The following is a 24,816-nucleotide window of genomic DNA, read 5'->3' on the forward strand; positions in this document are numbered from 1 at the left end:
ACCACTCCTGAAAAAACCCTCCCTGGATCCAGAGATCTATGCCAACTTTCGTCCAGCCACAAATACCCCATTCCTGAGAAAGCTGTTAGTGTCTCAGCTGCAGGTGCCATTGGATGAAACTGATTATCTGGATCCATGGGTTCAAGCCTGGGGATTCATTTGGGGATGGAATTGGCCTAGGTTGCCCTGATGGATGATCTTTTTCAGGAGAGAGACAAGGGGAATGTGACCCTGTTACTTCACCTTGATCTCTCAGCGGCTTTGGATACCATTGACCACGGTATCCTCCAGGACTGTCTGTATGAGTTTGAAGTTGGAGGCATTGTTCCACAGTGGTTCAGCTCTTACTTGCAGGGTCGTTCCAGAGAATAACATGGGGTGACTGTGCCTCAGCCCCATGGCAGTTGAACTGTGAGGTGCCACAGGGCATCATCCTGTCTCCAGTGCTATTTAATATGTGCATGAAGCTGTTAGGAGCGGTCATCAGGAGACTGGGGGCAAGGTGTCACCAGTATGCTGATGATGCCCAGCTCTATTTCCCTGCAACATCCAGATCAGGAGAGGCCATGCATGTTCTGAAATGGTGCCTAGAGGCAGTTATGGCTTGGATGAGGGCCAATAAACTGAAGCTGAATCCTGACAAGACAGAGACTCTTATGAATGGGCAGTTCCCAGGTCCAGGAAGTGAGCTGTTTGCCTGTTCTGGATGGGGTTGCATTCCCTCTGAAGCAGCAAGTACATAGTTTGGGGTGCTTCTGGATCCACCCCTGTCACTGGAGGCCCAGGTGACCTTGGTGGCCCAGACAGCCCATTACCATCTTCAGTTGGTGTGCTAACTATGCCTGTTCCTGGACAGAGACAGCCTGCATACAGGACCAGGACAATGTGGGGCATCTTTGCTGGTACCAGGCACTCCCCATCTGGATTTGGATCTGAAAGACCAAGGAAAAGTGTGGGTACAGGGAGGATAAGTTGTAAGCAAGCACAATTTGTGATCTTGCATAACATTATCACTGATCAAGGGGCACATCAGTTAAGGTGTCACCTTTTGCTTCATGAGATAGCCTTAACCCTGGTCTTAAAATGACAGGGGTTTTTTTATCATTGAATTTCCCAGTTTTTTTTAAATGAAAATTCTCCCCAAGGTATTTTTGCATCTGCTTTCCTGTACGTCAACCTATAAGATAAAGGTAAAGGTAAAGGTGTCCCCAACCAGTCGTGTCCGACTCTAGGGTGTGGTGCTCATCTCCATTTCTAAGCCGAAGAGCCAGCGGTGTCCGAAGATGCTTCCGTGGTCATGTGGCCGGCATGACTGAACACCGAGGTGCACGGAACGCTGTTACCTTTCCCGCCAAAGCGGTACCTATTTATCTACTTGCAATTTCTTGCTTTCGAACTGCTAGGTTGGCAGGAGCTGGGACTGAAGACGGGAGCTCACTCTGTCACGCGGCACTCGGGTCTCGAACTGCTGTCCTGCCGACCTTCCGGTCTGCAGTTCAGCGTCTTAACCACTAAGCCACCGCAGCCCTCAACCTATAAGATACACGGCATTAAAAATACTATAGTGGTACACAAATGGCCTCTCAAAATTCTCCAGCATATTTATGGGCAAAGAAATTGGGGGGGGGGACTTCACCAAATTTCTCCAGGGGGAGGAGAAATTCTCCAACAGTTTCTCACAGGTAGGAAAAATAATGTGCGGTGGTGAGCCCTGGGGGCTTTTAGTTTTTTGCATTGCTAGCGCACATGGCAACAGCAGCATCTGCGTTGGTAGCTTGGCCTTCATTTTGCATCCTCCACAATGCAGGCATGTGCCCAGGACTTTTCTCCAGCCTGGCAGGGTTTCTTTTTTTCTGAACTCCCAGGAGACCATGTGACCCCTCCCTCTCCAATAGGCATTCAGGAAGAACTCCCTACTGGAGAAGAGTTCTAGGCTACTGCAAGTGTAGGGTGTGTGTGTTTTAAATTAAACATAGAAAGAAGGCCCCTCAAGAATTGCCTACACTTAAAAAAAATAGTATCTGGAAACCCTGTCCCCCTCCCCAAGGAGAACATTCTCCAAAATTCCCCCCTTCCTGAGAAAGAGGCAGAAAAAACAATGCCTCTTTCGCAGGGAAAGAAAATGTTCCTGAAAATAAGAGGCAGGGTTCAGCACAGCACTAGTTCTGAATACAGTGTTTTGGGTTTAAACGCTGCATTCAAATATGTCTTTAAATGCATATTCTGAGAGAAAATACATATTTAAATATTATTTAATATAAATTTTTGTGTGTGCAGATGTAAAAATCGCAGATGAATGTGGAAACAGGATGATACGTACATATGTGTGTGTGTATATGTGCAAAAGTGAAAGACTGAAAATAGATACATTCATCTATCTGTAACAGAATGGTTGACTTACCACAGGTACAGTGCTCCCCAGTGACTGGCAGACAGAACATCCCTCCTGAGCTGCTGAATTTCATGTGTGACTCACTTACTCTTAAGAACAATCCTTATAAACCAGGGAGGGGCCCTGTGTCAAACAGAAACTTGCTTATGGTTGTTTGTTTTAGGTTTCTGGTTCTCACCTATGACACCTCTGTCATTATATAAACTGAAGTCCCAGTCAGGTTGCTAAGAACATAGAAATTCAAGAGATGATTTGTGATATCTGAGGTGACTGAAATCTAGGGATGTCAGAGAATTCTGCCACGGATCTCGGTGAGGTCAAATGCCAGTGCATTCGGCCCCCTCAACTCCGTGGCAGAACGGCCTGCCCCCCCGCCCCCCCCCCGCGGATCCCCCCGGGACGAGACTTACCTGGGGCGCATCTTCCGGGTGGCGGCGGCTCCAGCAGCGGTGGCGGCGGCTGGTCTTCCGACCAGCTGCTGCCACCGCCATTTGCAGTCTTGTTTTTTTTTTTTTACAAGACGTGATAGGCTACGTGAAGATTTACATAGCCTATCATGGCTAGGTAAAAGAAAAACAAAAAAACACCGCGTACACAAATGGCAGCTACGGCCGCCGCCATTTGTGTTCCTTATTTTTGGCTGTCTTAGTCTACGTAAATATTTACGTAGACTATGTCGGCGAAAATAAAGGGGAACGCAAATACCGTAGCGGGCGCTATTTGCGTCCCTTTTTGATTCGCCGTTTTAGCCTATGTAAATCTTTACGTAGGCTAAAATGGCAAATCAAAAAGGGACATAAATAGCGCCCACTACGCTATTTGTGTTCCCCTTTATTTTCGCCATCATACTCTATGTAAATATTTATGTAGACTAAGATGGCCAAAAATAAGGAACGCAAATGGCGGCAGCCATAGCTGCCATTTGCGTATGCGGTGTTTTGTTTTTTACCCAGAGCCCTCTGTGGCTGGAAATCCGGCTGCGGATGGCTCTGGCCTGGGTCTGGCCGGCTGCTCTGCGGAGCTGCCGCAGAGCACAGCCAGCCGTGGAGGATTCCGGGGGGGAGGAACGGATCGGCTCCCCCCCAGTCGAGGATTCCGGGGGGAGGGACGGAACGCCTCCCCCCCATCAACATAATCCGCGGAAAGGTAAGTGACTTTCGTACATCCCTACTGAATCACACAAATACCTCGCCAAGTCGACACCAACCCTTTCTGTTGCTTGCACTCTCATCAGATCTGAGAGGCGGAAGGTAATGGAGACTTTGAGACATTGACCCAGCTTGCGGAATCACCATGGGTTGTGACTCATGCCGGATGACTTTGGAATATTTAAGCCGCAACCGCAGCTAGTCGTGTCATGCAAACCCAGCAAGGGTGGATTGCAGACATGGTTAACAAAAGACTCACAACCCTAGAGTAGCCTATGGGTTCTGGGTGGTTTGTTTACCATTAGGGCTATGCACTGCTTCAGATCTGGATCCGAATTCCGAGCCAAAGTGGGGTGATTTGGCCCAAATCGGTCTGGATCTGAAGTGGGTCAGGATCGGTCTGAGGCAGTTTGGATCAACCCGAACCACTTCAGAACACTTCGTAAATGGGCTAGTTATACCTATAATGTTGTGTAAATGGCTGCCTTATGGCCCCCATTTGCGCAATATTTGATATACGGAAATAGACAAGTCGCCATTTTAAAAGAAAATGGCAACTCCCTTGAAGAGGCCAATGGCTGCAGGTGCTCGTGATGGGTCTGGGTAATGAGCAAGGGGGCTCACACAGCTTGGCAGGCAGCACTTCGGATCCGGAGTCCGAAGCTGGTTGGGATCAGTCTGAAGCAGGTTGGGGGGTCCATGCACAGTCCTATTTATCATGCCAACCATCCACTCCCACTGAATTTGCATGACACGGCAAGCTGCAGTCATGGATTGGATATTCAAGATGGCCACCCACACACCACATCTGAGCATGGCTCGCATCAAGACCTTAGTTTTATCCCCCTGCCCCCATGCCCCACATCAGCCGTCTTAACAGTAACAGCCAAGAACAAGAAGAGGTTTTCTTCCCACACTGCCTTTAAGAACAAGAAAGGGCCCTTCTTCCCACACTGCCTTTAAGCTGCCCCCTCCTATGACTATTAACTCTTCATTCATCAGAGTCTGTTTCATGCATTTTACCACAGATCCATATAGGTAGGGATGTCAGAGAATTTCACCATGAATCTCGGGGAGGTCGAATGCCAGTGCATTCAGCCCCCTGAAATTGGTGGCGAAACGGTCTGCCCCCCGCCCGCCCCCGGGACGGGACTTACCTTGTGCGAATGTCCCTGGCGGCGGCGGCTCCAGCGGCGGTTCAGTGGCGGTGCGGCGGTGGCCGGTCTTCCGACCGGCTGCCGCCGCTGCCATTTCCAAGTTTAAAAAAACAAAACAAAAAACGTGATAGGCTATGTAAAGATTTACGTAGCCTATCACGGCTAGATTTTTTTAAAAAATAGCGTTCCCCTTATTTTCGCCGTAGTCTACGTAAATGTTTACGTAGACTACATGTGCCAAAATAAGGAACACAAAATAAGGAACACAAATGGCGGCGCCCATGGGCGCCGCCATTTGCGTACGCGCGGGTTTTTTTTTTTCACTCAGCCGTGATAGGCTACGTAAACATTTACGTAGCCTATCAAGGCTGACTGCAGGGACGCAAACGGCGGCGGCTACAGCCGCCATTTGCGTCCCGGCCGGGCAGGATTCGTGGCAGGAGGGATGGGGCACCTCCCCCCGGCCAGAATTTCAGGGGGGAGGGACGGAGCACCTCCCCCCCACTGCGAATCAAGTTTCGGGTTCAGGTAAGGGACTTTCGTACATCCCTACATATAGGTATTAGCACTGACATAATACTGATATAATAGTCCTGCAGTATTTTCAACTTACGGAATGCTTCTGAAACACACACCATTAGCTGGGAACATTTGTGTAAATGAATAGATATGTCTCTCTAGGCTCAGAAGGGTTAACTTCTACACAGGATTTCAGTATGTCCTAGAACATGCCCCTCTATTAGGGGTGGACGAAAGTCACTTACCTTTTCTCGCAGCTTGTTCGCGGTGGGGGGGAGCGCTTCGCTGCTCCCCCCGCGAAGTTCAGGCCAGGGGGGGGAGGCTTCCTGCCTCGCCCGGCCGAAATTCAGGCCCGGGGGGAGGCTTCCCGCCTCGCCCGGCCGAAATTCAGGCCAGGGAGGAGGCTTCCCGCCTCGCCCGGCCGCGAACGCGAAAGTAAAAAAAAAAAAAAACTTCCCCTGATAGGCTACGTGACGATTCACGTAGCCTATCACGGCTAGATCTGCAAAGTCAGCCGTGATAGGCTACATCAATCATCACGTAGCCTATCACGGGTGACTTAAAAAAAAAAAAAGCACGTACGCGAATGGCGGCCCCCATAGGGAGACGCCATTCGCGTTCCTTATTTAGTTGCTGTAGTCTACGGAAATGTTTACGTAGACTACGGCGAAAATAAGGGCAACGCAAATAGCATTGCCCTTATTTTCGCCGTAGTCTACGTAAACATTTACGTAGACTACAGCGACCAAATAAGGAACGGGAATGACGGCTCCCTATGGGGGCCGCCATTATCCGTACACACTTTTTTTTTTTTTTAAGTCACCCGTGATAGGCTCTGTGACGATTCATGTAGCCTATCACGGCTGACTTTGCAGATCTAGCCATGATAGGCTACGTGAATTGTCACGTAGCCTATCAGTGGACTTTTTTTTTTTTTCTTTGATTGCAATGGCGGCGGCGGCAGCCGGTTGAAAGACCGGCTGCCGCTCCCGCCCCGCTCGAACACCTGACGAACCGCCAGCCAGACCCGCCGCCGGGAGGGACATTCAGGGAAGGTAAGTCCCGTCCCGGGGGGGGTGCGGGGTGCGGGGGGGTGCGGAGGATTTCTCCCCGAAACTTGTTCGGGGGGCCGAACATGTTGGCGCTTGGCCCCCCGAAGTTTCGGGGAGAAATTCTCCGCCATCCCTACCCTCTATGTTCAGAAATTCCAGCAAACCCTTTTTCTCAACACATGCCATTTTCGTAAGCAGCAGGATTTTGAGGCTTATAATGGAGGATCTTTCTTTCTTTCTTTCTTTCTTCCTTCCCCTAACTTACTGGTGTTGGGGGACTTCAATGTACATTTGGAGGCCGTCCTCACGGGGGCACCTTGGGACTTCATGGAGACCATGGCTTCCTGGGAGCTGCACTCTATTTCAACTGTGCCCACCCATGTAGCTGGTAATGCACTAGACCTTGTGTTTGTTTCTGGAGAAGCAGGGAGTGATCTGGAAGTTGGGGATATATCCACCCCCCCCTTGTCATGATCAGATCACTATCCGGTGATGTTGGACTTCTCAGTTCCACAACCCCTCCACAGGGGTGGAGAACCCATTAAAATGGTCCACCTCAGGCGTCTTATGGATCCGAATGGATTCCTGAACGTGCTTAGGGATTCTCTGGAGCACACCAACGGCCACTCGGTCGAGACCCTGGTGGGTGCTGGAATGCTGCAATCACTGGGGCATTAGATCGGGTGGCTCCAAAACGTCCTCTCCCCCTGAACAGGGCTTGGACTGCACCATGGTTCAATCCATACTTACGAGCTCTGAAACAGGAGGTGAGACCGACGGCTAGAGCGCTGGTGGCGGAAGTCTTGCTCCAAAGACGATCAGACACGGGCTACAGCTGTATCTTCAACTTATCACGTGGCGGTGAAGGCAGCAAAAAATGAATATTATGCTGCCTCTATTGCGTCTGCAGGGTGCTGTCTCAGGAGGCTGTTCCAAGTGGTCCGGATCCTGGTTGGTCCAGTGGCTCCGGAATCGCTGGAGCATTCTAAGGCCTCCTGTGAGGCCTTGGCAAGGCATTTTACAGATAAAATTGATCAGATTAGGAGTGTTATTCCTTGCACTGTGGATACAGGTACTGAGCAAGAGGTGGTCTGTGGCAAACCGGTTTTGTGGGATCAGTTCCAGCTTCTTCCTTCTGATGAAGTGGACAAGGTGCTTTCATCTGTAAAGCCGACCACCTGCTTACTTAACCCTTGCCCATCTTGGCTCATTATGAGCTGCAGAGAGAGGCTTGGTGAGGGGATCAAGCTGGTGGTAAACACCTCCCTTGAGGGGGGAGTGATGCCATCAGCTCTCAAGGAGACAGTGATAAGACCGCTTTTTAAAAAGCCCTCCTTGGATCCTCAAGTTCTGAACAACTTTCACCCAGTCTCGAATGTGCCATTTTTGGGCAAGGTGATTGAGCGGGTGGTGGCTTAGGGATGTACGAAAGTCCCTTACCTGAACCTGAAGCTTGATTCGCGGTGGGGGGGAGGCACTCCATCCCTCCCCCCGAAATTCTGGCCGGGGGGGAGGCACCCCGTCCCTCCGGCGGCGAATCCTCCTGTCCTGCCGGGATGCAAATGGCGGTGGCCATAGCCGCTGCCGATTGCGTCCCTGCAGTCAGCCATGATAGGCTACGTAAATGTTTACGTAGCCTATCACAGCTGAGTGAAAAAAAAAAACAAAAAACCGGCGCGTACGCAAATGGCGGCGCCCATGGGTGCCGCCATTTGCGTTCCTTATTTTGGCACGTGTAGTCTACGTAAACATTTACGTAGACTATGGTGAAAATAAGGGGAACGCTATTTGCGTTGCCCTTATTTTTGCCATAGTCTACGTAAAAATTTACGTAGACTACCTGTGCCAAAATAAGGAACGCAAATGGCGGCGCCCATGGGCGCCGCCATTTGCGTATACGTGTTTTTTGTTTCACTCAGCCGTGATAGGCTACGTAAACATTTATGTAGCCTATCACGGTGTTTTTTAAAAATCTAGCCGTGATAAGCTACGTAAATCTTTACGTAGCCTATCACGTTTGTTTGTTTGTTTTTTAACTTGGAAATGGCAGCGGTGGCAGCCGGTTGGAAGACCGGCCGCCTCCGCCGCCACCACCGAACCGCGGCCGAACCACCGCCACCAGGGACATTCGCACAAGGTAAGTCCCGTCCCGGGGGGGGGGGGGGGCGGGGGGCAGACCATTTCTCCACCAATTTCGGGGGGCCAAATGCACTGGCATTTGGCCTCCCTGAGATTCGTGGTGAAATTCTCTGGCATCCCTAGTGGCGATGCAGTTGAAGGCACACTTGGAAGAAGCCAATTATCTAGATCCATTTCAGTCGGGCTTCAGCCTGGGCATGGGACAGAAATGGCCTTGGTCACCTTGGTGGATGATATGAGGATGGCTCTGGATAGGGGTGAATGCTCCTTACTTGTTCTCCTTGACCTCTCAGCGGCTTTTGATACCATTGACCACGGTATTCTCCGGGACTGCCTAGAGGGGTTGGGCACTGGAGACACCATATTGCAGTGGTTCTGGTCCTTCCTCTCCGGCAGGTACCAGAGGGTAGCACTGGGAGAGGAGGTTTTGGACCTGTGGCCACTCACTTGTGGGGTACCACAGGGTTCCATCCTCTCCCCGATGCTATTTAACATCTATGTGAAGCTGCTGGGGGATATCATCAGGAGGTTTGGGGTACGGTGTCATCAATATGCGGATGACACGCAGCTCTACCTCTCGTTCAAATCTTCACCAAGGTTGGCCGTAGAATCCCTGTCCAAATGTCTTGATATGGTGAGTGGCTGGATGGGGAGGAGTAAGCTGAAGCTGAAGCTGAACCCTGACAAGACCAAAGAACTTTTGGTGGGAGACAAGAGGAGGTTCGGGGATGTTGACCTGGTGTTGAATGGGGTACAGCTAACCTTGAAAGACCAGGTCCGCAGCCTGGGGGTCATTTTAGACTCCCAGCTGTCCATGGAGGCTTAGGTGTCAGCTGTGAGCCGGACAGTGCTATACCAACTCCATCTGATACTGCAGCTGCGCCCCTTCCTTCCCGACCATCTGCTCCCATTGGTAGTACATGCTCTGGTCTCCTCTCGTTTAGACTACTGTAATGCGCTCTACGTGGGGTTACCCTTGAAGATGGTTTGGAAGCTGCAGCTGGTACAGAATGCAGCAGCTCGCCTGATTAAAGGCAGCCGCCGGCGAGATCACATCACTCCAGTGCTGAAGGAGTTGCACTGGTTACCATTTGTTTTCCAGGCCAAATTCAAGGTGTTGGTTTTGACCTTTAAAACCCTATATGGTTCCGGCCCAGCCTATCTTAAGGAGTGCCTCCAGCAACACCAGACAGGCTGCTTAACAAGATCAGCCTCGGATGGCCTTTTCTCTGTCCCATCAGCCAGGACAGCTAGGCTGGTGAGGACGAGGGAGAGGGCCTTCTCTGTGGTGGCCCCCACTGTGTGGAACTCCCTCCCTAGGGAACTCCGCCATGCCCCCTCTTTAATGAGCTTCCATCGTGCATTAAAAACGTGGTTGTTCAGGCAGACATTTGGGGTGGGTTAGGGTATTTTAGAAATATGATGTTTTTAATGTAGAATTTTATTGTTTTAAACGGTTTCTATTATTGTACATCGCCCAGAGTGGCTGGGTGACCAACCCGATGGGCGATTAATAAATTTAATAAAATAAATGAAGGAAGGAAGGAAGGAAGGAAGGAAGGAAGGAAGGAAGGAAGGGGGAAAGTAATCCCACCCATTTCCTACCTATCTCCTCCCCACTTGAAATTTCTATCCCTGCACTTCTCTACTTTACAACTGTTTAGCCCACATTGGGTTCACTTCTAAGACACAACTCTGGGGCTGTAACATGTAGGGTCATATGAGAATTTCATTTCTGTCATCATGCGAACATGTCCCATTTGCAACCTCAAATGTAAATGCAAGCAGGAATACGATTCTCAGGAAATCTTTGCCATTTCCCAAACTTGTGTTAGTGTCAGGGTGGAAACTGAGCCAATAGAGCCCCAGAGCAGTTCTGATTCTGAGGAGCAACAGCAAACTGTGGGAGAGGAGCTCGCTCATCTCTCACAAGCACAGCAGCTGGCAGAGATTCCTCCTGCCAGCATTCCTGGGAGAGATAGTCCCTGGCAGTGAGAGAGCGCTGGAGGGGGGCTTGCTGGATGCTCGGCGCAGACACAGGGAGCGACGACAGATGGAGGACGCAGAAAGGAGGCGTAGTGCTCGCTTGGCACGCAAACAACGGTCACATCCCGAGGACCCAAGGGAAAGAGGGAGGATCTCTCCCTAGCCCATAAGTTCAGGGTCTTCCCGTGGTTCTCCTTCAAACGGGGACCAACTGCCTTTCCTGGAACTTAGGCTACTCTGCTATCTTTCCCCAGTGCTGTTCCTTGCTTTGTCGCTAGTGATTAGTATCTGAAAGAGTCATAAAGTAATAAAGGAATAAAGCCTTGGAGAGAATCCTCGTCGTCTGTGTCCTGAGTTGGCTATTGGTGGGGACTGCAAGAGGCAGCTAGGATGCTCCTGACAGCTAGCATCCAAAAGTGCACACAAGCACAAGTGCATGCTTTTGAAAACTTGCATACGACAATGTGGGACATCTTTGCTGGTCCCAGGCAATCCCCACTTGGATTTGGACCTGGAAGACCAAGGAAATGTATGAGTGCATGGAGGGTACATTGTAAGCAAGCATAATTTGTGATACCACACAATATCATCACTGATCAAGGGGCACATCAGTTAAGGCACCAGCTTTCAATTCCATTTTCCGGACATTGTGGAGTTTGAGCCAACATGAGATAGCCTTAACTCTGGCCTTAAAACGGCATTTTTTTTTTTTTTTAAACCACTGAATTTCCCAAGTCTTCTTTAAAAGGAACATTTTCCCCTGGGTATTTTTGCATTTTTTTTCCATTAAGTATTTTTTTGTTTTGTTTTGGTTGGGCGCGCGGGAGTTGGCACTTTTTTGTATTGGAATTAGATAAAAGTGTGTAGGACACAAATTGGATTATTTGATGGGGGGGTATTTTCAATTATTGTTTATACCTTTGAGTAATTTTTTAAAAAAATTCTCAGTTTCTATATAATAAAAATTATTCTGATGGTGTTTGAAATGGTTAGCCCTAAATGTAAACTAAGGATGTATTAGTTATACTACTTATGCTATACAAATTTACTTATTTTTTGCAAATCTGGAAAGATGTGTTTGCGCAGAGGGGCAAATAATTTGCTTTTGCTCTTTCAATGCTTAACATGACTTCATGGAATGTCAGGGGGCTGCAAAATGTAAATAAGCAGAAAAGAGTTCTTTCTAAGTTAAAAGAGCTTAATATTGATATGGCTTCTTTTTTTTACAAGAAACCCATTTGATGGCTGTAGATGGACACGTTGCAAAAGGACTAGGTTGGTGAGGTTTACGTTACAGATACTTCAACATGGTGTAAAGGGGTTGTGATTTTAATTCATAAGCAACTTTCTATTTCAGTTCAATGGGTAATTCTTGACACTTGAGGGGAGTTGTTTGATCCTCGTTGAAAAGTATATGGATAAATTAATTGCTATGATCCATGTATATGGGCCTAATATTGATTCCTTGGTTATGTTCCGGTATTGTTTTGCTAAACTGGTTGATATTGCTTATGATTATTTGATTGTGGATGGGGACCTTAATGAGGTCTTAGATCCTTTGTCAGATGGGAGTACACCATCTCCTAAGTTCCAATCTGCTGTGAGACTGGCACTCCAGGCTTCATGATGGAATATGGTTTAATTGATGCTTGGAGAATTTTACATCCTGCTGATAGAAATAAAATTATTTTATTTCACCAGTTCACCATATTTGCTTTAGATTAGATTATGTTTTGGTTTCTACATCTTTGGTATGTCAAATAAAAGACTGTAAGATTAACACATTGGTAGTGTCAGATTCACACCCCAGTATGTTTGGAACTGCAATTTTCTGAAACCCCTAAGGCCCCTGGTCTTTGGTGCCTTATCATTTCTCTTCTCAATGAGTTTAAAACTCAGATGTTAGCTGAATTGACAGAGTATTTTAATACTAATGAGGGTATGGTGGGTTTGTGCACCATTGAGTGGGAGGCCAGTAAAGCTTTTATAAGGGGACAAATTATTGCTTATGCTTCTTACAAACAACTCAGATGTTTTTAAATAAGAAGTTGAAATCCCTTATAACTCAGTTTTCCATTTCTCCTACTGCACAACTTTATCAAGAGCTGCAGAATGCTAAGCATGAGTTGAACAATATTATTTCACAGGAGGCAGAATTTGGTCTGACTTGTTTACGACAGGTATATTGGGAAAATGGTGAACGTCATAGTAAGATCCGTGCACATTGTCTTAAACATCATCAACATCGCAATGTCATTTCAGCTATTAAAGATGAGAGTGACACAAAGTACATACTTCTCTTATAGATATAAAGCCATAATTTCTACAGTTTTATTCTGATCTTTGCAGCACTGGTAGCAAGATATGGAAGCTTTTTTTTTTTCATATTGATTTCCCATGCTTAGATTCTTCACAACAACAGCTTCTTTTGGCTTCTTTATGTTTGGAGGAAATTATGAATGTGGTTATGAATACGAACACTGGGAAATTACCCAGTGGGGATGGATTTCCAATTGAATGGTATAAAACATTCTCCAGCTTTTTAGCTCCAAAGCTGTACTGCCTCTATAACCATATTTTTTAATCAGGCCCCCTTTCTTCATCGTTTAACGATGCTTATATTATTGTGATTCCTATGCCTGGCAAGGATCATACCTATTGTGCTAACAATCAACCTATATCATTAGTATTACTGTGATTCCTAAGCCTGGCAAGGATCATACCAACTGTGCTATCAACCTATATCAGTAGTTAATGTAGATATCAAAATATTAACAGCAATGTTGGCCGATAGACTGCAACAGGTTATTGTAGCATTGGTTAGACCAGACCAGGTGGGATTTATTAAAAAATAAACAGGGGGCAGATAATCTTAGATTAGTTGTTGATCTAGTTGCTTTAAACTCTGAAAGAACTGACCAGGCGGCCATCATTTCCTTGGATGCAGAAAAGGCCCAATTCATTGGAAATTTATTTTTACCACACTGACTCATTTTGGTTTTCCTACAGATTTTTTGAAATTGGTTAAAATTTTACACTTGGCCCCAAGAGTGAGAGTAAAGGCTAATGGTTCATTTTCAGCTTTTTTTCTTTTTACTTGGGTGAGGTATCAGACAAGGTTGTCCACTTTCCACCTTGATATTTGACTTATGCTTGGAACCCATGGTATGTGCTACTAGATAAAATAGTAGTCATGGATTTGTGCATTCTGGCTTAGAATTTAAAATTAACCATTATGCTGATGATGTGTTGTTTATTTTGAAACGCCAGTCATCGGTTCCAGCTTTGATGGAATTGATTAATACTTTCAGTGATTTGTCTGGTTATTTAATTAATTGGTCAAAGTCAGACATAATGGCGATTGGAGATAGGGTTTACTCTAATGTATTAGCCAATTTGCAATTTCGACGGTGCCCAGAGTAGGGATGCTGGAGAAATTCGAGACGGACTAAAATGAGCTCGGATTTCTAAGAATCCGACCTGTGGAATCCACTGCAGAGCGACCCCCTCAGGCTGCATGGCGTCCGTGGGCTTTCAGATTTTTTTTTTTTTTACTTTCCCAAGATTTACGCATATAAAGTCGTAGAGAAATATGTAAGTTTCTGTTGAGGAAACATTATATGGAATGGGGGACAATACGCTAAATGTTATGTACTAAGGCCAATTATGTAAATACTTAAGTGGATACGTAATTATTTGCGTATTTTTCCACATGACAAAAAAAATGTGCATCCATTTGTGAATGCACAACGGAACAAAAGCTGCCTGACAATCCATGAAACGCAGACGGAGCAGATTGTGCACAGTCTGTACTTCCCTAGCCTGGAGTTTATTACTTATTTCGGAATAATTATCCCTAGAGAGATATCTCAAATGATTAAGTTAAATAAGTTGATCAGTATTTCACAGGTTATAGATAGATGGGCATCTTTAAAGTTGAGTTTATGGGGGAAGGTTAAAACACTTAAGATTAATACTATACCTCAAATTGTTTACTTTATATGTGGGATCCCCTTACTTATACCCAGCAAATATTTCCAAAAACTTAATGCTTTGATTCGTAAATTCTTTCAGGGTTCCTTTCTACCAAGAATATCTTTGAATAGGATGCAACTTCCAATTAAAGAAGGTGGGTTTGGTTTTCCAGATCTTGCTACATATCATTGGGCTTATTTGCTGACCTGTACTAAATTTTGGTCTTTTCCACTCAGTTGATTTTCCACCTTGGTCAGTTTTGGAATCTTCCTATCTGGAGCCTCTCTCCAAATAGTTGGCATTAGGTTATCGGCATATTAAGGCAAATAGAGCTCCTCCCACAATTTTTGTGGTTAGAGATGTGTGGTGTAGAATGTCCTGCCAATTATAGTTTGATCCATTTTCCCATGCCAAATTGACTTTATGGGGAAATCCAGATCTAAGAATAAGAAACAAAATGTTTCTGTGGTGGACTTGGACAGATAAGATGATCTTTATCCTGGATCCATTCTTGGGTGTTGATAACGAGTTTGTGCCATTTTCAACTTTGCAAAATAAATTTTATTTGCCCGCTGAAGCTGAATGGCAGTATTTGTAAATGAAACACTTGTTAGTATCTAGATTTGGTCCTGCTGCTTTTACTGCCTCAGAGTCTCCTTTGCTATTGGAAACACTTATTGAAGCTGACCAGGTATATCTACCCACAATTCATGTTTATATATACTTATTATCAGTGAATTAACAGGGTCTATAGCAGGAATGGAACAGGGAATTGGAAAATCCTATTTTGTCTAATCAATGGACCACCATTTTGCTGTCTATATCTGATCTCTCTATAGACCTCCAGTTACGTCTTACTCAGCAAAAACTCTTTTTTGGTTTTATGGACAGGACAATGTCTCTTTAACAAAGGTTTGTCAAACTCCACTAATTGCTGGAGGTATAATCAAGTTAATGCTTCTTTTATTCATGGTTTGGCGATGTCCAATAGTTGCCTCGTTTGGGGAGGAAGTTATCATGCAGATAAACTTTGTACTGGAAAGCTCTTTAAAATTTACGGATGTACATGTTCTCTTAAATTATTTACCTACTTTTTGGAATGTAACACATGGTCAGCGTAAATTGATTTTTTGCATCCTCTTGGCTGCTAAAAGACTGATACTACAATACTGGAAGGATAAAAGCTCTGGAGTTTATGTGTAATCTATCCTTTTTTACTCTCTAGAATGTTGTAATATTTGAAATTGAAGACTTTTGAGTATGTTGTTATACTTTGGTTTGGGGTTTTGTTATGCTTCTGTTTGCTGATTTTGTTTTGTTGAAACTGACAATAAAAATTGATTTTAAAAAATGATTGAATTTCCCAAGCTTTTGTCTTCTTTGTGCTGAATAAAATGGAAAGGGTCTAGAGCTGTTTAATGGAACCCCCCACCTCCTGCAATTTATAATAAAGAGTGTGAATTCCAAATGGAGGCTGCAGTTCTGACTTAAAGGGCAGTAAGTCCCTTTAAACAAAATCCAACTTAAATCGGAGTAAGAAAATATGGGATGGGGGTGGTGGCTCTGGGATCTGATCAAGCCCTGTCAGTAGGGCTTACTTCTGAGTAATCTACATAGGATAATAGTTTATAGCAGCTGCACTTCTAGAGACATAGGACTAAACGTCTGAGTATGGCTTACATCAAGACCTTAGTTTTATCCCCCCCCCAGCCATCTTAACAGTAACAGCCAAGAAGAGGAGGCTTTCTTCCCAGATGAAGAAAACAGAAGGAGGTGAGCATCCAAAGTAGATCTCTTGGCGACAAGTAGATTCGCATGGGAGACAATCTTGTGCTTAAAAAATTCTGCAGACTTTTTTCTTTACCCCGAAGGCCTAAAAATAAGGGGGAAAGGCTGAAATGCCTTGGGTGTATTACACTAAATTCAATTTTGCATCCTGAGAATTTGTTTCTCTTCTTTGTAGTTAAGTTTTTGGAAATATTTGCTGCTGTGACCCTGACGGGCTTGCCTGATGGGGCCAACCGTTTCTTCCTCAGCCTCAGGACAATTGCCCCATAGCAAGCGATGATAACACCAATGGGGATGACGAAGCCAAAGATGGAGCGGCTGATGGCCACAGCAAGCTGTTCTGCAGTGTCAACATAATGGTTGTAGCAAATTATCACGCCGGCATCACCTGGATTCCTGAAATGGAGATTTGGAGAACACAATGCCAAAGCCAGGATCCAAACACCCAAGGCCACAAAGAAAGCCAACTGGGGTGTCCAGTGATTCTGAGCCCACATAGGGTGCCTCACAGAAATACAACGGTCAACACTGATGACTGCAAGGAGGAAAATGCTGGCTTGAGGAAGAGTAGGTTGAGGAAGAGTAGGGCACTGCAGATCTTCCACATGGCACGGCCAAGTGGCCAAGTAAATTCCAGGGCTACACAGACAATGTTCAGGGAGAAGGGGGCAAAGGTAAAGTCAGCAATGGCCAAGTTGAGGAACCAGACAGTGTTGACCATCTTCTTCATATGGGATCCAGTGATGAGGATGACCACCCTATTACTGATGGTTCCCAATACAAACACCAGGCTGCAGATTACCATAGAGCAAATGTTCATCCTGTTGCACAAGGCGTACAGCTCATCATCTACAGAGTCATAAAAACTGAGACATTAAAGTCAGTGTAAGCAACAGAAAAAGCTGGTACAGTTGTGTTCTCCATTCCTTTTGGGGAAGACTCTCCTTCACTCATTTCTTCTTCCTTTTCTTAGCTGAAAGAAAACAGTAAGATAAGAATTGCCTTGTTGGACCAGATCCATGTGGATCTAGTTGAGCCTTCTGATCACCACAGCCACCAACCAAATGGCTCTGGAGACTCACAAACCCGGCAGTAAGACAAGTTTCTTATCCCCAGCATGTGGTGTTCAGAAACATCCTGCCTCCAAAAAGGAGAGGCTCCCTTTATCTGTTGGAGCTTAGCCAGTAACCCATCCTTCATGAGCACCCTTAAAAAAAAAAGATGTCTATATTTTGTTTCAACTATGTTGTGGTTAGAGTGTTGGATTGGGAGTCAGGAGGTCTGGGTTCTAGTCCCCACTCGGCCATGAAGCTCACTGGGTGACTTGCCTCCCCGCAGAGAGGAGCTCTACACGCATGCATCTGCACATGCATTCTGAATGCACAAGGTGGTGGCATGAATGCTGGCTGGAAGAGGATGGGACTTAAAGACCAACACAGCTGGAGGGGCTCCTTGTTGGGAAGGCTGCTCCATTTATATCTTTGCAAATAAGAAAGCAGATGGGGCGGATCTTCCGGGCGGCGGCGGCTCCGGTGGCTGGTCTTCCGACCGGCTGCCGCTGCCGCCATTTCCACTCTTGTTAAAAAAAAAAAAGCACGACATGATAGGCTACGTAAATCTTTACGTAGCCTATCATGGCTGGGTGGGTTTTAAAAAAAAAAACACGTACGCAAATGGCAGCGGCTACAGCCGCCGTGATTTGCGTTCCTTATTTTTGGCCGTCTTAGTCTATGTAAATATTTATGTAGACTATGATGGCGAAAATAAAGGGGAACACAAATAGCGTAGCAGGCGCTATTTGCGACCCTTTTTGATTCGCCGTTTTAGCCTACATAAATATTTACATAGATTCAGACGGCGAAAAATAAGGAACGCAAATGGCAGCGGCCATAGCTGCCGCCATTTGCGTATGCAGTGTTTTTTTTTTAAACCCACCCAGCCATGATAGGCTACGTAAAGATTTATGTAGCCTATCATGTCATGTTTTTTTTTAAAAAAAACCTAGCCATGATAGGCTACGTAAATCTTTACGTAGCCTATCACATCTTTTTTTTTTTTTAACAAGAGTGGAAATGGCGGCGGCAGCAGCCGGTCAGAAGACCAGCTGCCGCCAGAGCCGCTGCCGCCCAGAAGATCCGCCCCAGGTAAGTCTTGTCCCGGGGAGTGATCTGCAGGGGGGGGGCAGGGGTGGGAGGCCATTCCACCACGGAGTTCGGGGGGCCGAATACAATGGCATTCGGCCTCACTGAGATCCGTGGCGAAATTCTCTGCCATCCCTACATCTATGTGAAGCCACTGGGGGCTATCATCAGGAGGTTTGGGGTGCGGTGTTATCAATATGCAGATGACACACAGCTCTACCTCTCGTTCAAATCTTCACCAAGGTTGGCTGTAGAATCCCTGTCCAAATGTCTGGAGACGGTGAGTGGCTGGATGGGGAGGAATAAGCTGAACCCTGACAAGACCAAGGTACTTTTGGTGGGAGACAAGAGGAGGCTGGGGGATGTTGACCTGGTGTTGAATGGGGTACGGCTACCCTTGAAAGACCAGGTCCACAGCCTGGGGGTCATTTTGGACTCCCAGCTGTCCATGGAGGCTCAGGTGTCATCTGTGAGCCAGACAGCGCTGTATCAACTCCATCTGATACGGCGGCTGTGCCCCTTCCTTCCCAACCATCTGCTCCCATCGGTAGTACATGCCCTGGTCTCCTCTTGTTTAGACTACTGTAATGCGCTCTACGTGGGGTTACCCTTGAAGACGGTTCGGAAGCTGCAGCTGGTACAGAACGCAGCAGCTCGCCTGATTAAAGGCAGCCGCCGGTGAGATCACATCACTCCAGTGCTGAAGGAATTGCACTGGTTAGCAGTTGTTTTCCAGGCCAAATTCAAGGTGTTGGTTTTGACCTTTAAAACCCTATATGGTCCAGCCCAGCCTATCTTAAGGAGCACCTCCAGCAACACCAGACAGGTCGCTTAACAAGATCAGCCTCGGATGGCCTTCTCTCTGTCCCATCAGCCAGGACAGCTAGACTGGTGGGGAAGAGGGAGAGAGCCTTTTCTGTGGTGGCCCCCACTCTGTGGAACTCCCTCCCTAGGGAACTCCGCCATGCCCCCTCTTTAATGAGCTTCCATCGTGCATTAAAAACGTGGTGGTTCTGGCAGACATTTGGGGTGGGTTAGGGTATTTTAGAAAACGTTTTTATTGTAGAATTTTATTGTTTTAAACTGTTTTATTATATGATGTACATCGCCCAGAGTGGCTGGGTGACCAGCCAGATGGGCGATTAATAAATTTAATAATAATAAATAAATAAATAAGCAGAGGCTACTGTCTTTAAGCTGATGTTTTATACCAGGGGTAGGGAACCTCCCCTTCCTATGATTTTTCCCCACCTCACATGCACATACTGCTCAGCTGGTTGGAGAGCTGATCCTCAGCAGCAGGAAAAAGGGGCCAAGGACAGTGGGGAAGACCTGGTCCCATTACCTGTCATGCCCTATGCAGAGGAGGATTCATCTGAGGAAGAAGATCAGGGGAGAGCCAGCACAATGGGCCCCAGCCAGAGCTCAGCAAGTAACAGGAGTCCTCCACAGGAAACATTACAGGAGCAACCGGGCCCACCTCGAGCAGGTCCTGAACTTCCCCAAATGCTGGAAGGAGACTCTGCGGGGATTCATCCCTCTGAATGGCATAGAAATAGAATCAGATGCATGCAGCAAAAGAACAAAAGGACGTCAGAGCATGGGGGCCTCCCTTAAAAGTTACACGCTGACCCAACTAGCCAGCTGTGTTGATTAACGATCAGCTATAAATTCAGCTACCCATCTGGATAACGCTTTCAGACACACCCCTGATGGGCCTTGATGCTTGCTAAGATGCTGGTGAACTGATCCCCTGGACTGCCTTGACCTCGCCTCTGCCTGCAAACCCTCCTCGGAACTTCTGTGTAAGACTTTGGACTGAACGTGAACTGGTTGCTCTCTCACTGCTGTTCCTAGGACTATCTGCAACTTGCCCCAGGCCCTCAGCTGCGTTGAAACAGGACATCATCCACCAGCATTTCCAGTGTTGAGGGATGGAGGGAGCCCAGGCAACAACATGTGAAGGCTGGGGAAAGTGGGAAAGCCATGGGGCAGCATCCAAATTCCCTTCCGCCCCACCAATTCCCTTCCACAAGAGATGGGTCCCATCAATTCCCTTGCACAAGCAGGAGCACCACTTAGGTAAGGGAGACTTAGCACTTCCTAAAGGAAGCCCCAAAACAAGCAGAAACAACAATTTCTGGAAGGAAGCAGGTTAGCAGAGATTGGCTGCGCTGCGCACCTTATGGAAGCTTTGCTGACTTGACTCCTTCCACAAAGTAGCTCATTTCGGGTTGCCCTGGGGACCCCTTGCACAATGGAATTGGCGGGGTGGAACAGAATCAGTGGGGGTGTAAGCCCCCCATTGGATTCTGCCCAAAGACTCTAAATCACTGTGTGGTTAAACTATTACTCCAAATGTATAGAGCAGATGGAGTAAAGCCTAGAGTAATGTGTAATAGTGTTTGTGTCCAGGTGGGTGGATACCTCAGGTACTGAACCTTGATACTGTAACTGGAGTGTTACAAACATATCCCCAGGATGGCCATGTGCCCTACTTTACAGAGGATAGCCCTCTATCTGAAGGGCTGATTTAAAGATAAAGAACTGTAGGAAAAGACAACAGGAGGGGGCCTTGAAGTTGATCATCAATAGTGAGCATCTGGACAGCAGACCGAACAGGCACACTGGTGACCTGCTCCCAGTCTCTCCTGCTGTGGCGAGAAGCACTGCATTTCTATTTAAGTGACGGTAATCATTTCTACATTTACATCTTTCCATATAAATTAGCATATGTAAATGTAATGCCAGTCAGTGTCCCCTGTGTCCTCTTTTTCGGCGATGCATAAGTGGCCACCCAACCCCATCTGGGAAATGTCAAAGGGTGTGGTTTAGCAATGTAGACTATTGCAACAGCAGTTGCTTAGCAGCAGTTTAGACTGGGCTATATGTCCCTGTTTTCATCCGTGCAAAGTGGGACCTTAAGTGTCTTTACAAGAGTGCTCATTTTATTTAAAGACAGAAACCAGCTTAATGTTAATGAGAGAGATTTCTTTAAAACACACACAAGGTAGGAGAAATGAGAGAGAGAAGACAGGAGATCAAAATGGCTGAAAGATATGAGAAAAAAAAGAGTCAAAGACTGGAGTATACAGTGAACAGAATAACTGAAATGTTTATGATGCTTGACATAAAGACTTGGATCCAGACTTAGTCATATTTAAGGTAGACCTATTGAAAACAGTAGAACTTAAGTTACTCATGACTAACTTAAATCCCATTGATTTCAGTGGTTGTATGCCCATCTATGCATAGAAATTACCTTGTGTAAAGGTTATGCAACTCTGTGTTCTCTTTTGTCCTCCCTCTTTTCTCTCTCTCTCTCCAATGTGTAAGTGGACACCATGCCCTGTCTTCATCTATGAAATGTCAACTGTTTAGAAATCCAGGCAAATGCAGGAGCAAGGGATAACATGGCTCAGATCTAACGGTTGTGCAGCTGTTTAAATTGGGGTATATCTTCCTATTTTCATCAGGGCTAAATAGCTTCAGGGGCTTTACAAGTGTGTGAACTTTATCTGAAGAACTGAAACAGCCTAACATTAATGAGAATGATTTTTAAAAGTTAAAATTTAAAAAAAAGAAAGAAAAGAAAAATGGGATCAAAAAAGCTGAGAATGATTTTTTAAAAAATACTGAAGAGGGGAATGAAGGCCTGCAGGATGTGGTGAATAGAGAAACTAAAATATTTATGATGCTGGTTGTAAAGAGCTGGATCCAGATTTACTCATACTTGAGAAGACACACTGAAACAAATGGAATGTAAGCCCCATTGATTTCAATGGATTTATGCCAACTAAATCTGGATCCAACCCCAGCTAAGAAAACCAACAATTAAATCATGAATTCAGAAAGAGAAATGGAAAGGATACCAGTAACACCCCCACACACACACACACACAAGCAGAATATTAAAAGTGTTTCACCTTCTCCAGTTCCAATTCTTAGTCTCCACTTTTTCCATAGCTAAGAAAGTAATCTAAAATGGAGAGTTCTCCCAGAAATACTTGAAAAATGAAACATGCAGGATGCATTTGCCCTGGTCCAGCAGGACTTTGCTTATGCACTTAATTGCTAGGGGTATTGGGAAATCTAGCAAGGGGAACCCAAGGTCTGAACACAAGGGAGCCAGAGTGGCTGAGGGCATCTGCTCAGTTGAATTCCATTCTTCTTGTCCCTTTCTCAGCCCTTCCTCCTCTCACCCTCTAAGATGACCAGATTTTATTTTATTTTTGTCCTACAGAGTTCTGTGCCTTTAACAGGTGCCTTTCAGGAGAACCTTAAAAGAGGCAGTTTTTCCCCGTGTAGAGATGCAGTGATGGGCAGAGATGCACCTGATCAATTTCTCCCCATCATTCCTATGATAAGAAGCAGAGCCATTTCTAGGGGAAAATGTAGCAAACATCCCTCTAAAGCGAGATGTACTTACCTTATAAACAAGATGAGGAGCACTTGTGTCTTTGGCTCCTGCCTGAAGTCTGGTATCTTGCAAGATTCTGCTAAAAGATATTAATAGAGGAACAAAACAGATAAGACTCACAGACAGGATGTGGTGATGGCAGGACCTATATTGTCAGGATTGATTCTGAGCGCAGGGAGATAGTTAGCAGATCAGAGTCAGAAGAGGAGCAGCCAGACCTGGGGGAGGCTTTTTCACAAGCCAGTTCAGATATGGGTAGGCATGCTTCTCAGGTTACCAGCTCCCAGATGGCCAGGCACGAAGCTTCCTCCTTACCCCCCGCTGTGAGAAGCAGCAAGCAGGAGGCGCTTGAGGTCTCTGACCGAAGGGCTGCCAGAAAGAGATGCAGAGCTAAGAGGGACACGTCAGGGGTGGAGTTCAGACGGTCGACCCGGTTAGCGATGCATGAGAGGCTACACAGGGGCAGGACCTCCCTCCCTAAGTTAGCCTAGCCAGAAAGCCGCCCTTTCAAGCTGCGGGCAACTTTCAGTGATCCCATCTGAATCCCTGGGAGGCATCCCTTTGTAGCCAGAGAGTCTTCGAGGATTTGCATCTGTAATGAACCTGTGAATAATGAATCAAAGGCTGAGACTGAAGCCTCTCCTTTTGTGTGTTTGTGAGAGCTTAAGGAAAGGGTGGGGCAAGGGAATCGTGACATAGATTTTCTCCCTCTCTGACCATCTGATCTTTTCTTTTCTCATGCGGTGAAGGCCCAGGAGCACTATCAGAAAAATACATTGACAGCCCAACACCAAAGTCATAAAGCTATGCCTGATGAAAGGTTCTATGTAATTTCAGTGGTTGCATATAGCAAAGAAAGCCCATCAATTACATTTTAAGTATTAAAAGATATCATTTTATGTATTAAAATATTTCAAATTTTTGTCTGGGATCCATTCAAAACTGTTACACCCCACCTTCTACCCCGCAAGGTTCTAGTTTTTCCTTAACTTGAAGCTCTGTTGGAAGTTCAGGATCCAAAGGCTTCTGAGGACTCAAGTGTATGACCACCTATTGTGGAGAAATTGCAACCATGCTGATGGTCATCTGAAGCATCCAAGCATGAAGTGTTTCAAGGGTTTTATGATGTACTAGTGAGCAGGCCTGGCTTTGCACTGGTTGGAATAGTCTTTAATTTCATAAAGTGATGCTTTCAAGCAAATTTACAGAGATGTCAGAACTGGATATATTGTGCCCACCCTGATTGACTGAAGCCCTGCCTACGCACAACTCCTGCCATGGTGAACCCCTACAACCCCCTGAGGAGTATGTCCACTGTATTCCCCTGAGGGGTGCTGCCCCACACTAGCGGAGAGGGAGAAAGCATATAATTCTGTCTCTTGGCCTACTAATCTCTCCTAGCTTCAAACTGTATTGATTGCAAATGAGTTCCTTGGAGGAAAAAAGGCAGGATATAAATGTAATAAATAAATAAATAAATGAATGTACTGGTTATGGAAGTCTGGCCCCTAGTGACTGAAGATGTTAGTGGAGGCTTCAACCACATGGATACATTTACCACTTGGAAGCCCCTGAACTTTGAGGATTCTGTGTTTCCTATGCCCTGCTGGGCTGAAGCCGGCAGGACGGGAGGAGTAGCAGAGGTGATGTTCGCCTCCCCATCCTCCAATCTCTGGTATTTTTGCTAGATGGGCTTTTTAGCAAGACAGCTTCAGAGAGGGAGGAAAGGAGGCTCAGGATAACTCATATCCTGGCCTCTCAGGTCTCCTCCCCTCCCCACTCACTGGAATGCCTCCTTTCCCCCCTCTCTGAGGTCAAGTTTCCTCGTCCCTTCACCCGCCTCCAACTCAGTCTCTTTTCCGTTTTCCTCCAGGGCCTTCCAGATGAAGGAAACATGATCTTTCTCTTGGGGAATTTATCAATCACAGGAATGAATGCCAGCCAACCCCGAAAAGCCATAACCTCCACAAATGTGGCCATTCCCTTCCTTATTTTGGTGGCCTTTCCAACAGGGATGACCAAGAATGGGTTCCTCCTCTGGCTGCTGGGGCTGAAGATGAAGAGATCAGTGATGATCATCTGGTGTTCCACCTGACCTA

General features: G+C 46.2%; 1 pseudogene; it reads right to left on the minus strand.

Moving 5' to 3' along the window:
* Positions 1-470: 470 nt before the first annotated feature.
* Positions 471-24,796, minus strand: LOC146337801 (chemerin-like receptor 1; annotated as a pseudogene).
* Positions 24,797-24,816: the final 20 nt, after the last annotated feature.

Source organism: Heloderma suspectum, chromosome 10 (assembly GCF_057233095.1).
Source record: "Heloderma suspectum isolate Gila_16-S chromosome 10, 16-S_ref, whole genome shotgun sequence".
NCBI lineage: Eukaryota > Metazoa > Chordata > Lepidosauria > Squamata > Helodermatidae > Heloderma > Heloderma suspectum.